This window comes from Serinus canaria, chromosome 2 (assembly GCF_022539315.1).
Source record: "Serinus canaria isolate serCan28SL12 chromosome 2, serCan2020, whole genome shotgun sequence".
Taxonomy (NCBI): domain Eukaryota; kingdom Metazoa; phylum Chordata; class Aves; order Passeriformes; family Fringillidae; genus Serinus; species Serinus canaria.
Window position 1 is genome coordinate 105965228 of NC_066315.1, and position 14262 is coordinate 105979489.

The following is a 14262-nucleotide window of genomic DNA, read 5'->3' on the forward strand; positions in this document are numbered from 1 at the left end:
GCTAATTTATGAGCTCAACTTGTGTTTTGCAGCCACGATGTTACCAGTACCTCAGCTGTGATAACACTGTAGGATTTTCTTTGTTACACTGAAGCAGTCATCCCAGCATCCTCACAGCTGAAGGAAACCAGTCAGACAAAGAAAGCAGTGGGAAAAGCTCACAAAAACCTGAGGTTTTTGTGGTCAAACACAAACTAAGCTAGAGAAAGATTTTTCTCTAAGGTAGCACAGATCAGTAAGTTTCATTAATAAAGCAAGAAAAATAATGAATAAAACTAGTATACAATTAAAAAAAAAAAAAAAAGATACCATCTATTGTGACCCCCTCAAAATTCCCAGGAGAACCTCTGCAGCAGCCCAATCTCACCCTATTTATGTCCATCATTAGCTGCTGATGTAGTTCCAAAAAATGTACTTAAGAAAAAGCTCTAAAACTGAAAGTAAGTCCACTCTTCCATCCCTCAACAGGAAACTCACTTTGATCATCACTACCTACTAATCAGCCTTATTAAAGGCTGTAGATGTATCTGCTGTCCTCAACCATGGTAAATGTCCCTTCTCAGTTCAAAAAAGCAGTTTAAGAACTCTACCATTTCTTAGCTTTCAAGATGGAATTGAGGTCTTCAAACTTGAACTTTTCAATAACTGATTCCCATGTGGATACCTGCTGAGGAGTAAACAAGATCTCCACTATAATGTGTAAACCAAAATGAAAGAGTTGATTTTTTCTGCTGTTCTGTCCTCAATGTCTACTGCCACCAGCTGCAGTACCAGAATCGCTCACTGCTCCTGAGATCTGACAGCACAGTGAAATGTGCTCAGCCTCACACTGCTGACTGAGAGGTACACCAAACATTTTTAGCTCATAAAATGGAAAAAATAAACATGGATGCTGCCTAACTAATTGTTTCCAGGTATGCAATTTTGTACCATGAAAGCATGGCAGCGTATGCCTTGTGAAAACAAACATTTTACAACTTCCCTGCTATTTTGGGATCTGAAAATTCTGTGAGAGCTGAGGTTTGCTTTCAACAAAGGCTGACCACTATGTCTTTATTGCACTTTAAAAAGAAAAGAAGTATAAGAGCAGGTAGTGTTGTGGTTAGATTTTTCTAAACCCTTGTTCATTCCTTTAAGGATTCTCAGCCAACAACAGAAAGAAGCAGATCCCAACAGGCCATGGCACAGACTTTTCAATAATAGTCAATTAGATTGACATGTTTGACGGGAAAAATAAAACTATATTTAGGGAGGAAAATGGTAAAAAGAAAAAGAAAACTATTCTACAAAACCAATTGAATTAGTGAGTCACCTACAAAATGCATCTTATTTTCCTTTGCATTGTTAGCTCCTTCCTCCAATTTGCAAGGGTATTCCTTACATTAGGTAGACTAAAGCTGGTAGTATCAGATAAGCTCTCTATTAGCACTTAACACCTTTTCACAAACAGATTCTGAAAACTTCAGTGCTGTTTCAGCTCTCAGGCCACTGTAAAACTCAGCTAAAAAAGGCAGAATGATGAGCAACCCATGTTAACCTCCCCTAAATATTAACTACACCGTTCTCTTTCAGAAGAGGAAGACACCTTTAAACAGAATCTGTACAAAGGGATGATTTAAATTTTACTAACCAAAACCCTTTTCCTAGCACGAGCATGGCATGTAACTAAAAAAGGAACAAGGATGGTATGCAAATAAAAGTGTAGCGTGTATGCAATGTCATTAGTTCAAACATCAAAATTATTGATACCCTAAGACTGTAATTGCACACAGAGATGTCACCTCCATCCTAGCATAAGGTAAGATGAACCCTGTGTAATGAAGCCAGAATACTAGTGAAGGAGAGGCCTCAGGAAAGCAGAATATTACATTATCAATCCAGTATGAATAAGTGACCTTATGGCTGAACAGGACTTCTAGATACATGTTGTCACGAAAGCAGCAATATTCCTTGTCCCTACAACTGCATGTTTATGACCACAGGTTACCTGTTGTGTTAGCTGTAGTAATATTTCTCAATTGACTTGTCTGTTCCTTAAAACAACAAATGATCAATTTCCTACTACCCATTTTCTCAGGACAACTTCTGAGAAACAAAAACAGGAACCCCAAGTAATAAAATTTCAATAAAGGAGTAGATCACTACAACTGCGGCACCATGCTTCTTGGGAGCATTTAAAAAATTTATCAGTAAGGGAAAAGAGAAATTCCACATGTCAGTTCTATCTCCCATTATAAAAAGCAGTGGGTTGGACAGATAACAGTTTTTAAAATTTTGCTTAAAAAAAAAATATTGTATCTCTAAACTGAAGCTGTATCCATGTGAAAGGTTAAGATGTTTCAGCTTTGGTACAGCCAGTGTCCAAGGCAAAACCTAGTTTCAGTTCCGAGCACATCTCATGCTTAAGTTGCTGACTGTCAACATTAAGACCAGCTACTCCTTTTTAAAGAAATAATAAACAAACAAACAAAAACCAAACAAAAATAAACCAAAAGAAAACAAAAAAACTAATGCAACAAATCAAATAGAACCATCAAGGACAGCCAATGAGGAAAACCTGTGGGAATTTTGATAGAGAGGTCCTAAATTTAGGATTATGCTCCTGACTGCTCTACAGCAACACCTGCTGATCAATAAGGATTTCACCCCTTTTGCTTAGTCTGTTCATGAGACTCCTGTTAGACCATAAAGGAGGGAGATTGCTTTCTAAAGTTGCTACAAAATAGACACAGATTTTCTAGCTTGCAAAATTTCATTCATATTCTACTGAGTAACCAGGATTCCCCTTCTCTGAAAAGTTAATCCTTAGATTTAGCACCCTAAGGAAGAGCACAAGTCATTTCTGGTTCATGCCTGGAAAAAACTTGTACAGAAAAGAAATGGATAAAATTAGAAATGTGGAAAATTACACTTTCACTGAAAGGAAAGCCTTTTGGAGAACTCTGGCTAAGATTTATGGTTTCTGACCTACTACAAACCATAATAAAATCAAAGCATAAGATAATTGAAAAATGTTGGTTTTCTTCTAGTCTAGGTAGATTAATAAATTTTGAAAAAGAAAAAAAATAACTGCCCCAAATGCCTGAGCCTCTATTCAGCTTGGTAAACAAAGCAGGAGACGCTACATATCCCAAAATAAACTATAAAAATAGATTGCTATTGATTTATCCCTTCATAAAACGTATTCCTTGAGAGATGTGAAAATAAACCTAATGTAGCAACTAAGACTGTCAGGATAGGAAGCTTAGAATACATATTTTTACCTTGCACTTTACATTTTGTACAATTCAATACTTGATCTATAAACTTCCATTAGCATACGATTAGTAATTCAATTTAAAGCCATCTTTGCACAAAAGCCTTTTTCTTAGGATGGTAACTTCGCCAAGAGCATCTTCAATCTACATGTTTGAATAATTTCTGCAGACAAGTAATAGAGACACTAGCTGTATTAGCATAATCAATACACAATTTACTGAGTTACTGAGACAGAACAGAAATAAAACGTGTGTGCCATTATTTCAGTATCTACAAATGACTGTAATTTCTGGAAGTATCTCTCTGCTACTCCTCGTGGCCACATAAAAACCAAGAGGACATTCATACTGCCACCATCTACAGGTAGATATTAAGTATGAGCAGACAGATTAATCATATAGCAGAAGGCAAATTTAAGAGCCAGTTGCAGGGGACGTTGAGTATCCTCTGGCTCTATTAAAGTCCATGGATTCTAAAGATGTTTCACACTTTGCAATAACATGCTGTGGAAATACGTCTCTACAAGGGTTCAGTCAGGATACAAAATTGAAATTAAAGAAGTTACAGAGAAGTATTAAATCCAGGATCACGTGTCAATGAATCACCTGCTAGGGCTACACCTTCCCTGGCTTTCTTCTCTCCCTAGGTACCACTGGTGTCTAAGACTCACCTCTCAAACCCTTCTGGCTGACACATGCCAGCACAGGATTTCACACCTGCAGCAATTCAGTGGGTGACTTCTGGAATTCAGCAAACAATTCAGAATGCTTCATAATGGCTTTTAAGATAACTCACATTCATAAAAGTTCAGAACCACTACTAAGAAAGTATTGTTTTCTGACCAGCTTCACCTAGCATCAACTCGCATCTATCAGCTACTAGCTGGCTTACCAGTCTGACTGTCAAATGTAAATCCTCCCAATGATTTTAGTGTTTGGACAATTGGAAAAAGAAATGCATTGGCATAATTACATTTCAAATATCTACATTCCAGAGCTCCATTGAAAATCAGTTCTGTGAGTAGCCACAGCTTTACAAAAGTCCAATTAATCATATGCATGAATATGTATATGGCTGATTTGTTTTCCTTTGTGCTGTGACATATCCCTTTTCCTATTTCTATTCCCCCCCAGCATGGTAACAATATTCTCTTGACATTGGAAATTATTTTCCTTAAAAGATTCCTGTTATACAAAGCATTCTTTCCTCTTGCATTTGCTTTTTCCAGAAGACAAAGTCCCTCATAGCACTCATATTCTTCACTCCTCTCTTTAGTCTGTCCCAAACACTGAACTTGTTTTTTTTTCCCCTAATGTTCTTCTTGTAGAATGACTGAATTAGGAGTTCCCAATTAAACTGCAGTGGTTGGAAAATATTATTCTTATGCTAAAATAAAGTATTTTCCTAGGCAGCACATAAACATAAAAGTAATAAATACACTTAAGTGGAAAGAAATTATGCTTAAGAAATCCTTTGGATATTCTTCCAACCCTTGATCTCAAGGATGACAGTATCCAAATGTGACAGCCTAAAGACGTCCAGTTTTACATAACAGTGTGTGCAGAAAAGGCAGAAGATGCTCTTTCCAGCAGCAGAGGTATAATTCTAAACCCCAAAGCTGGGTAGGGAGAGGGAAGATATCCTTTTTGGGATAGCTAATATAATAAATTAATTAATCCTGTATTAAATTCTAACTTTGCCACCATAACCATGCATCCTTTTAAAAGGTTAAACCACATATACATATACTGGTATTTCTATTGTTAAGTAAACTAATAAGGTTATATTTTAAAAAGTACTTTTCTCCAAAGAATCTTAGGGCTTTTTATAAACCTCAAGTAAATTTCAGTCATCCCTAAGACTCTCTACCATGCAACGTAACAGATTATAATAGATCTCAGAGTCAAATTGAGGACCAAGGTGAGAATTAGCAAAGCAAGAGGGAGACAGTTCTTAGTGCCAGACTCAGGACTTTCAGCTGTCTTGCCTGTCCTAGACTGAATACTCCACCACCCTTCCTGGCAATGTGCTGTGGGCAGCCAGTCCATTTTGGGGGGAAGACAGAAATTAGGAGGCTAAGATAATTTTAACTGGATTTACCAAGTGCAGTACTTAACATGAACACATTCAGAGTTATTCCCCACAGTATCCTGAAGCTCTGTATCACCCCAGCTTTTCTTACTCAACACGACAAATATGAATTGCTGGTGCTTCAGACTGTATTTTCAACTGTGCTTAGAAAACAGGAAATCCACTAAACACTGACTACAAAAGTCTAAACTCAGCAAGAGAGAGGAATTGGAATTAAACTGATGTATGGATCATAGAAACTCAAAGTAACCAACGCTACACAAGTCTGAAGACAGGTGATATAAAGAAGGGCTATGAAGACTCACAGTAAAGGTTACTGTAGATGATCCTTCCCTCTGAAAGTTAAATCATTTATTTATGTGCCTGAAATGGGACACTTACACTGAGGACTTTGGGCTGTCTGACACTTCCAATACCAAACCAAAATACAGCTGCATGCTTTAGCCCTATTATCTAAAGACATACATTTATCTGAGTCAATAAAAACCAAACCAAAACAAACACCTACCTCCCTTCAACTGAGATTACCCCTGATTTATCAGAGATCTCCTTCTATTCTATACTAGGGTTTTATAAGTTAATTTTTGATCCCTCAGACTCTCTGCTCTGTTCTAGATGAATTTCTGTCATGTAGAACAGCAATCTGGTCTGTATCCACAGAGGAGATTAGAAGCCAAAAAACTAGTGAGGGGATGCTGCATCTAAATTGTCAGCAGTTCTGTTCAGATGCCACTGTGGTTTTACCATTGAGGCTTTCTCAGTGCTGAAGTCAAACTGAAGCCCCACAGCTGGACAGGGGGCGATTGAGCATTCTCCTGCCTACCTTATGGGCTGGTTCTTGAGAGTTCATGTACCCTTCCCTGATTGCTATAAAACACTGGCAGAAAAATGTGTGGGTTGAAACACATCTTCCTTTACCCCTCTTGCCCACATCCACTGGTTAGACCACTCACCCAGGATGTGGGTGGCACCAGCTGAACTTTCTCCTCTATCAGAAGGATTTGTACTCACGTTGTGAGCTTCCTAACAAAGAACACTTACCCTCAGACTTGAAGTGCACTCATTCATTGCTGTTGAAGCTACGATACTTCATCTACAATATTCACTGAACTCGAAACAAGAATTAGCATGATATTTTATCCCTGTCACAGGAAGTGGGATAAGTGGAATCCAGTTCTAGTTGCACTGAAATAATTCATCAGAAGTGGCAGAAAGTATGTGGCAAACCAGGATCCAGGTCTCCCCTTTTTCTTCAAGCTACTCAAACTATTAGAGCCCTGAGTCTCCTGCTCTTTCTCACCCTCTTGTCCAAAAAATAATTAGACTTTTGAAAAGTGGAACAGCATTGACAAAAATAATGGGGCAGCTCACACTCATAGCACAATATGTTGCTGTGTAATGACTGATGTCCTCCCTGTGAGATACAGATAAAACACCTTTAGACAAAGCACAAAACAGAACTCCTGCCTCTCACATCCCAGCAGAGCAAAGATTTTTCCCTCTTCAGCAAAAGAGAGAGGAAGAGCAGCAGCACACCACCTCAATTCTTTCTAGCCTAGGAGGAAAGGAATTTTATCTCTATCTCCAAAACCTGAGTCAGGTAAGTGAGTGCTATGAGATGCCCTGTTGCACTAAGATACCCACATCTAGAACAGGGGAGGAGCTAAGCTTTTCCTACTGTCTCCTTAAAATAATTTGTACTCAACAACATTCCTAAACCCCTAAGCACCTATGAACTGTATAAAGAATCCAAGAATTTGGTGCAAGATGACTATTCCACTAGGCAACTACAAACTAAGCAGAGCAGCATCTGAGCAGCTCCTATTTTTTTTTTTTAATTTTTTTTCTCTTAAAGATTTCTGACTTTTCTTCATTGATTTACATTTTCAGCTGACAAGTGTCTTACTCAACAGATTCACCAGAAATTGCAAACCAGATCTCTTCCTGTGCTCTAGCTCTTTATAAGTCAGGTAACACAATCCCTTCCCAGTCAGTGGTTGCACGCAGAGGCCAATACAAACCCATTTCCTCCTCCCATCTTCAGAGTGAAAACGTTACATCAGGCATGGATCTTGACATCCTGTTGTCCTGGAACCAGTGAATCAGAAAGTTCCTTCCTCACAATTGTATTCTTTGGATGTGGAAAATAATTAACTTCCCCACCCCCTCCTCCTTCCTACTGCCACTGTCAAAAGTTAGAAAGTCACTTGACTCTGTCTTGAAAAAAAAACCCCAGCCATCATAATTCAGTGCCAGAGAAAGTTTTTGTTGATCAAAGCATAGCCTGGCCTTCCCAAGGACACTGCCTCACTACATCACATCATCCAGTCCAAAACCAGAGCAGTTATTTTATTTTTGTTTTTAAAGCTTCTTTCACAAAAATGAATGAATCAATAACAGAAGTTAAACTTGAAATGTTACCAAAAGAGTGAACAACAGAAAATGAAACTAGAAAATCAATTATCAAGGAATTCATTGTTTGAAATATATTCTTCCAGGAAAACACAACATAAAAATAGTAAGGGTACAACAGGTCTCAGGGACTGTGCACAAAAGCCATCTATTTTACAGTCAACAGGGACATTTAGATATAGAAGTGTTCTAGCTTTTCCACATTTGTGTGGAACACTGAGCATCTCTGTGAGAAACTGGAGTGGTTTTGCATTCGTGTTAGGTAAGGACAAAATTCATGCTCCAGGTTATTGCCTCTGCATGAGAGAATAAGCTCTCCAAAACCCGGATTTGAGGCAGAAAGAAAACATTGAGAATCCTCGCTATCAAGATCCCATCCATTTTTCCTCAGGACAAAAAGGTGTTCTGCTTCAGCCAGCTGTCTAACTAAGGACTAGCACTGCCAAATTTGCAAGAAGGCTAGCTAGTTACTGATATTGCATCTTACAAGAACAACAGTAAGCCCATATCACATTAAATAAAGAAGGGGGGGAATGTCACTATACTGACATAGATAGATAGATAGATAGATAGATAGATAGATAGATAGATAGATAGATAGATAGATAGATAGATAGATAGATAGATAGATAGATAGACAGACAACTTTAAGAAATCTTGAAGGACTACAATTCCTACTCTTCCAAAGAAAAATTGCACCTAATTGCACTTACATTTAAAAGTGAAAGTATGAGACAAATCACTTACTGAAAAAACACCCTTCTGCCTTACTCCCATGATAGGAAAAAAAACCAAAAAAAACAAAACAAACAAAAAACCAAAAAAACACAAAGTGAAGGGAATCACAATGAAAGCAAGACTCCAAATAAAATTTCATTGGTTTTAATTGTGCAGAATTGGTAAGTAACAGCCCTACAACCCTTTGGAGTACCCACTCTATGGATTCAATTGTACAAAGAACAGTTGCACTATGGCATGCACAGCATCATCCTAGCTAAAGGAAAATCTAAAACCACAACATACACAGCCCAGAAGGACATGTATAACTTAGACTAAATCCTGAAAAGGTGGGGGAAGAAGTCTTCTACATCTTTTTTCTTATTACTCAGTATAGAGGGGAAAAAAATATATAGGAAACTAAAGGAACATGAAATGGGGGAAAAAAACCCCATGACCATTAGTGTTAACTAATTAGTGTTAACTAATATTCTAAATATGGAAGACAACTGTCCTGGTTCAAAAATTCATTGGGAGAGAGCATTTTTGTGCAGTCTTACCAGTGTGAGCACAGAAAAAAATAAAGTAGACTTTTGTGGAAAGTAGGAGGGCTGAATGAAAATGTTAATTATAACATGTTGTAATAAGGATACCCCCAAGATCAGCCCTATCTCTTTTGCTACAGCATAGTCCCTAGGCATATGGCTAACTACTCCTTGATCATTATCCTGGCTAAAACTAAAGCTACTGAAGTTTAGGAGACTCATATCTAACAGAATTTCTTTCATCTCTAATAATTGCTAAACTAGCATAATTACTCATACTTGAGGTGAAATAGAACCCAAGTTGTCTAATTTTAAAACAAAAACAAACCTCTTTTGGTCTCTGCACATCCATCTTTTGTCAGAGTCCTATGCCAAATGTTACATTACGATTTAAAAGTATTTAAAAGCCTCTCTTGTGCTGTCCAACTTTTACAAAGACAGCAACGGAAAAACTTTAATGCTTTGTAGTAACACTCTGCAAAATGTATTTGAAAACAGACATGTACATTTTCACAGCACCAAATAAAACAGGCCAAATTCTTTGTCGATCTGTGTGTTGTCCCTTCAGGGAAATATTCATATAAATGTGTATATATATGCCACAGCTCTGATTTAAGTAAAATAATGCATTTTCCCAACCCCCAACTGGGACTGATTCTGAGCTCAGGTAGCCCTACAAAAACCAATGGAAACTGTAAAATACGGCTAGGAAAAGATTCTAGGAGGTTGTCTTAGGGTAGCAGAACTTATCCTGTATTTTAATCTATCTATAAAAACCCTCCAAATATCGTATTTTAATCTTTTACACAGAAAAAATAGTGAATCCATATGGTCTACATAAAATGTTAACGGTTTTTCTGGATCTTTTCCTCATGCAGTTATTCAAAAGGAATATTTTTTTTCAAAATGAGCAAGTTTGAAAATATTCTATCATGTTTCAGAACAAAGAATTGAGAGCTATTAAACCAGCTGTAAATTAGACAGAATGAATTATAGAGCAACATAAAGCCTTTCAAGAGATCTTAGATCATGGTGGATAATGTTATCCTACACATGTTAGATAAGTGACTCCATACTGACAGCTTCCCTTGTTGCACAAGTTAACAGCAACTCAGGAAAACAAAATCAAACCAATCCAAACACATCAGCAGCCTTACTAAACCTCCTAATATTATCTTTGTCCCAAGATTTCACCTTTGTGGAAACCAGCAGTACAGCCAGTAGCTGTTTAGATGCTCACTTCTAATGGTGCCTAACCCCAAGCAGCAGACAATGATGGTCAATATAACTCATGCTGGCCCCAGAAATGACTGGGCAGCATTACTGTAATCCTGCAGCTAATCAAGACTATCAGTATGCATTGCCAAAGTCAATGAATATTACTAAAGGTTAGGGATGTTTTTGTTGTGAAGGATTTTTTTAATACATAAAGGCATGCTTTGGCAAGTCCAAAACAGAACACTATAAATAGCCTGCATTATAAAAAGATGCTAATCTTAAATCCTCTTTGTAATTTCTTTCTTTCCTTTTTTTTTTTTTCATGTACTCTTTTATGTTTGGTATCTTAATTTTTGCCCTTTTTTGGATGGCCAAATAGAAGCCAGCAATTTACTCATGCATCAAACAGATGTTTTTGCTTTTCAGGCCAAATGGAATCTCATGAATTTTTTGTTCCCTCCCTATAAAATGATGATGCCAAAATAACACAGTTCCTAAAAACAGCCCGTTCAGAAAAAAGTCCTTTGGACCAATAATACTGAAACTTTAAGTCAAGTTCACAGAAATAATGCCAATACTAATTGCTGGTTTTGTTTATGCTGGATTGATTATAGTCTAATCAGCAGACAATCCCATGACTTTTGAGTCTAGCCCATGCAATTTGGAAGCCAGGGAGGGCTGGGGCTGCAAACAGACATTCAAACAGTTGACAGATACAGAGAAATGTAAAGGCTGGAAGGAAATCTCAATGTCAAATTCTCTCTGAAATATTGCTGCTAGTTAGTAACAGTTTTCTTTTAGTCTATTACTATTCTACCTTCCTTGGTAACACATAACCTGCACCTCTGCATGAGAAACATCCTTTCACTTGGAATCTCTGCTGAGGAAACAGGTCCCATTAAAACACAGATACATTTGTTCAGTCCACCGATACTCTGCATGAAATTGAGCTGCAATTGTAAATCCACTCAAGATGGAAAGATTACCTAGATTTCCTCAAAAACAGGGAACAACTTCAGGAGATGTTCTGGGCTTGACAATATATTTCAAGCCTTCTTTCAGCAGAGCATGGGTATGTAAAATACAACCGAGAAATGCATCCCATTCATCTTTCTAGGAACTTACATTTAGTAATTTTATTTCTGCATATAGGACACAAAATTGCATTGAGTAAAAATTTACTTTGAAGTAAAACCACAGATTGTTTGGGTTTTTTTCCACAAAAGGAAATCAGAGATCAGCACTTCTATTAAACACGTGAAGCTGTACTAGTTTCCTTGTGATAGCTTATCTAACAACTACCATTTCCGTGATTTTTCATGGGTGGCTTTGAATGTAGTAACGAATATTACCTGGCTTTAGCTTAGAGAAACCTGTGTTGAACATTTAGCAGAACTGCATTTGCATTCAGTTTTGTATAAAGAATACCTAGTTTTCTTTGCACGTGATTGTATTTTTGTAACATTTTTCCTAAACAAACTTTCTCCTCAAAAGCCGGTAGTAAGAGAAAAGAAAAAACCTCAAGCCCTCCTAAAAGTAAAACCCCATAAAACAGAAAGGAAGGAGGGGGGGCAGGCAGTCAGTAACCCGAGTGTGATATCTCCAAAGCATGCCAAGTCACAAAAAAAGGTTTACAACTCATAATGGCCAAGTTAAACAACATACAAGAAGCTGCTCTGCCCCCCTCCCTTGCTTTCTCATCACAGGGGTCTCTACCACAGTTTTACTTAGGGAATGGCTCTGCCCCTGGGTGTCAGGAGTTGAAGGAGACATAACAATTGCCCTTCTTTGATACCCTTCGTTTGCACAGTGCCTCTTTTGGGGCTTGTACACGAGTATCGTATCTCCGACTTCTCTTTCCCCACCTGCTTTTCTCCAGCTATCCTCCCTCTCCTCCTCACCAAATGCATTAGGTGATTTTGATCAGGTCAATGAAACTTAATAGATTTTTTTTTTTTTCAGAAACTAGCCAAGGAAATGGGATAAATTAATCAGTAGAATGAAATATAGGTCAGGACTGATGAGTTTGTTGCAACTGATCCTTCCCCTGCCTTAAGGTACCCAACAGTCGAACTTTAATTCCTCCTTCCTAAAGTAAAATAAGATATTCAAATTGCAGTTTTTCAGAAAGTTGTCATTTACTCTCCTTTTGAGACTTTTTTTTTTTTTGCTACAAGCCTGCAGTGTATTTGTAAGAGACAGTGTTTGTCACAGAAAATAATTAAATCTTATTTTTCCTCAGAAAGAAGATTTTATTATTCTCAAATTATAAGGGGCTTATCTAACGTTACCCATGCCTATTTTCTTTCCTAGGTCCAAGGCTGAGAGGCAATCTTCACCAAGTGATGGGGGACAGTCAGACCAAAGTTGGCAAGAAACCAAAACAGGGAAAAGGAAAAAAAAAAATAAAGGAAGGATAGAGAGAAATAACTATAAAAGGAATGTAAACAGAAACCAGGGTAATTGAAAAAAAGTGTATTTTCAAGAAATACAAGAAATTTAGTCATTAGCTAGTTCTTAACACCCACCATTTCAGATGAACATTAGTTTCATGCATTCAATATGAAAAACTCAATTGTCATTTTGTTTTAATGTATTTACCTGCCTTGTATCAGTATTCCCCTAAGATATAAGTTTCAAATTAAGTTATCAAAAGTGACAGACATATCAAAAATATCTCTTATATCTTCCCCCCAGAAAGGGTTGCTAAGTACATGACAAATTGGAAATGTAATGTGTAACTCCATATTTTATTTAGATGTAAAACAGCGCTCATGAGTTTAAATAACTCATTTACATACATTCAAAGAATAGTTTTTCAAATAAGCTGTTTAAAATACTGTTTATTTTTATCTGTAGAACTACATTTTGTACTGACTAAATCAGTAATACTTAAGAAATCAGGAATTTAAATAAGCGCTGCATTGGAGGTAGAGCAGAAATTCTCCTTGCAACATTACTTACAGCTTTTGTTTGTTCACTAAAAATGAAGATGTAATAATTGATGGGCAAATTCTGATCCATGAATTTAAATGCTAGTCTATGCAACCATCTTTCAGCTCCTCAGATGAATCGCATTATTAGCTCTTTCAGAAATCTCACAATCGGACTGCTTTCAGAATACTATTAGTCCACTCAGAAACTGACATGATTCAAGAAAAATAAAACAGGCAAAATGAAAGAGATATTTGAACAAAGGCCACCAAGAATGATAACCTACTCCCAAAAGGTAATTACTGCAGCAATAATTACAGATGATGATTGATTTACTGCCTGGTTTTAGTTGAAAAATTGTAAATAAGACTCTGCAAAGAAATCTCTATCATCTCCATCCTGAACATTAAGTGGTTTTCTCAAGTCAGTAGTTTATTGTCAGCAAATCCAAGCTACTCCATCTGAAACATACAATGTTGCTGTTTTTTCATTTTAGGTATTCTCAGGCAACTGGTGCCTAAGAAAGGCAAAGCCCATACCTCCACGTAAAATGGAAGCTGTATCTTTTGTTTTAAATTAAGTGTGATGTTTACAGGAAGATATTTGAAAAGAAACTTCTCTCTCTAACACATGTAACAAATCATCACGAGTGAAACATGCCCAATGTCTAACAGGAGAACAATTTCCTCTACTTGCCAATTAATTCTGAACCGTTATTCTTTTGCACTTTAATACTTGGAGGTCTAAGACTACGCCTCAGTTAAAGTTTTCCTGCATCTTTTTGCAAATATGGCTAATTGGTCGCTCTCCTACTGCCTCTAAAACTCTTATGCGCACACGAATAAATCCTCCCTGGGAAGCTCGGAATATAAGAGTGCGCCCAAGCAACAGAACTTTCATTGTGGTATCATTTTTAAAAGGTAAAGGGAAGAGCGGCTCGTTTGTTCTTCATAAGATGCCAAACAAAAGCACCACTGAACTGCACAAACTTCGGTAAACTAGATACAGACGGCAGCAGCAGGTAAAGCAGTAAATTCAAGGCACCCTTTATTCCCTTCTAAAGTATCTGGAGAGTTAAAAAAAAAAA

The 14262-nt window shown here is 37.2% G+C and overlaps 1 protein-coding gene across 21 annotated transcripts in view; it reads right to left on the reverse strand.

Annotated features, from left to right (window-relative positions):
- ZNF521 (zinc finger protein 521) overlaps nucleotides 1–14262 on the reverse strand; it is a 231046-nt gene that overhangs the window by 213792 nt on the left and 2992 nt on the right. The window lies entirely within an intron of this gene.